The sequence below is a fragment of the Bison bison genome, unplaced genomic scaffold (genome assembly GCF_000754665.1).
Source record: "Bison bison bison isolate TAMUID 2011002044 unplaced genomic scaffold, Bison_UMD1.0 scf7180017864043, whole genome shotgun sequence".
NCBI lineage: Eukaryota > Metazoa > Chordata > Mammalia > Artiodactyla > Bovidae > Bison > Bison bison.
In genome coordinates, this window is record NW_011494615.1 from 3,480,082 (window position 1) to 3,482,708 (window position 2,627).

Below are 2,627 nucleotides of genomic sequence, written 5' to 3' on the forward strand. Positions count from 1 at the left end.
CTACTGGAAAAACCATCGCTTTGACTAGATGGACCTTTGTTGGCAAAGCAATGTCTCTGCTTTTTAATATGCTATCTAGGTTGGTCATAGCTTTTCTTCCAAGGAGTAAGCATCTTTTAATTTCATGGCTGCAATCACCATCTGCAGTGATTTTGGAGCCCCGAAAATAAAAGTCAGACACTGTTTCCACTGTTTCCCCATCTATTTCCCATGAAGTGATGGGACCAGATGCCATGATCTTCGTTTTCTGAATGTTGAGCTTTAAGCCAACTTTTTCACTCTCCTCTTTCACCTTCATCAAGAGGCTCTTTAGTTCCTCTTCACTTTCTGCCATAAGGGTGGTGTCATCTGCATATCTGAGGTTATTGATATTTCTCCTGGCATAGAAAAAGGCTATGCTTTTTCCTTGACTCCAGCTTGTGCTTCTTCCAGCCCAGCGTTTCTCATGATGTATTCTGCATATAAGTTAAATAAGCAGGGTGACAATATACAGCCTTGACATACTCCTTTTCCTATTTGGAACCAGTCTGTTGTTCCATGTCCAGTTCTCACTGTTGCTTCCTGACCTGCATATAGGTTTCTCAAGAGGCAGGTCAGGTGGTCTGATATTCCCATCTCTTTCAGAATTTTCCACAGTTTATTGTGATCCACACAGTCAAAGGCTTTGGCATAGTCAATAAAGCAGAAATAGATGTTTTTTCCGGAACTCTCTTGCTTTTTCCATGATCCAGCGGATGTTGGCAATTTGATCTCTGGTTCCTCTGCCTTTTCTAAATCCAGCTTGAACATTTGGAAGTTCACGGTTCATGTATTGCTGAAGCCTGGCTTGGAGAATTTTGGGCATGACTTTACTAGCGTGTGAGATGAGTGCAATTGTGCGGTAGTTTGAGCATTCTTTGACATTGCTTTTCTTTGGGATTGGAATGAAAACTGACCTTTTCCAGTCCTGTGGCCACTGCTGAGTTTTCCAAATTTGCTGGCATATTGAGCGTAGCACTTTCACAGCATCATCTTTCAGGATTTGAAAGAGCTCAACTGGAATTCCATCACCTCCACTAGCTTTGTTTGTAGTGATGCTTTCAAGGCCCACTTGACTTCACATTCCAGGATGTCTGGCTCTAAGTATAAATGGCAAAAAGACTTTGCAAATGTTATTAAAATAAGGGTGGAAAGATGATCCCAGATTATCTGGGTGAGCCCAATGTACTCACAAGGGTCTTTGTAGAAGAGGCACAGGAGTGTCAAGTCAGAGAAGGTGAAGCAATGAAAGCAAAAGTCAGAGTAATGGGACCATAAGCCAAGGAGCAAGTACTGATACATGCAACAACATGCATGAACATTGAAAACACACTATGTGATATAAAGCAATCACAAAAAACCACATATTCTATGACTCTATATCTATGCAATATCCAGAATAGGCAAATCCCTAAATGCAGAAAACAGATTAGTGGTTACCAAAGGCTAGGATAAGAGGAGAATGGGAGGTTACTGCTTAATGAATACGATTTCTTTCTGGGGTGAGGAAAATGATCTGGAATAAGACAATGAAGATGGATGCAAAACACTGCAAATATACTAAAAAAGAAAAAAAACACTAAGTTTTACACTTAGAAATGGTTCAGTCAGTTCATTCGCTCAGTCATTTCCAACTCTCTGCGACCCTATTGGACTGCAGCATGTCAGGCTTCCCTGTCCATCACCAACCCCTGGAGCTTGCTCAAACTCATGTCCATCGAGCCAGTGATGCCATCCAACCATCTTATCTTCTGTCATTGCCTTCTCCTCCTGCCTTCAATCTTTCCCGAATTAAGGGTCCTTTCCAATGAGTCAGTTCTTCACATCAGGTGGCCAAAATATTGGCATTTCAGCTTCAACATCAGTCCTTCCAATGAACACCCAGGACTGATATCCTTTAGGATTGACTGGTTGGATCTCCTTACAGTCCAAGGGACTCTCAAGAGTCTTCTCCAACACTACAGTTCAAGGCATCAATTCTTCAGTACTCAGCTGTCTTTACAGTCCAGCTCTCACATCCATACAGGACTACTGGAAAAACCATCGCTTTGACTAGATGGACCTTTGTTGGCAAAGCAATGTCTCTGCTTTTTAATATGCTATCTAGGTTGGTCATAGCTTTTCTTCCAAGGTGCAAGCGTCTTTTAATTTCATGGCTGCAGTCACCATCTTCAGTGATTTTGGAGCCCAAGAAAATAAAGTCTGTCATTGTTTCCACTGACCAGATGCAATGACCTTCGTTTTTCTGAATGCTGAGTTTTATGCCAGCTTTTTTACTCTCCTCTTTCACTTTCATCAAGAGGCTCTTTAGTTCTTCTTCACTTCCTCCCATAAGGGTAGTATCATCTGCATATCTGAGGTTATTGATATTGCTTATCTCCTGGCAATCTTGATTCCAGCTTGTGCTTCATCCAGCCCAGCATTTCGCATGATGTACTCTGCATATAAGTTAAATAAACAGGGTGACAATATACAGCCTTGACGTACTCCTTTCCCAATTTGGAAGCAGTTCATCGTTCCATGTTCGGTTCTAACTGTTGCTTCTTGACCTGCATACAGATTTGTGAGGACACAGGTCAGGTGGTCTGGGATTCCCATCTCTTGAAGAA

General features: G+C 41.8%; 1 protein-coding gene across 1 annotated transcript in view; it reads right to left on the reverse strand.

Annotated features, from left to right (window-relative positions):
* OXSR1 (oxidative stress responsive 1) overlaps positions 1-2,627 on the reverse strand; it is an 88,815-nt gene that overhangs the window by 74,089 nt on the left and 12,099 nt on the right. The window lies entirely within an intron of this gene.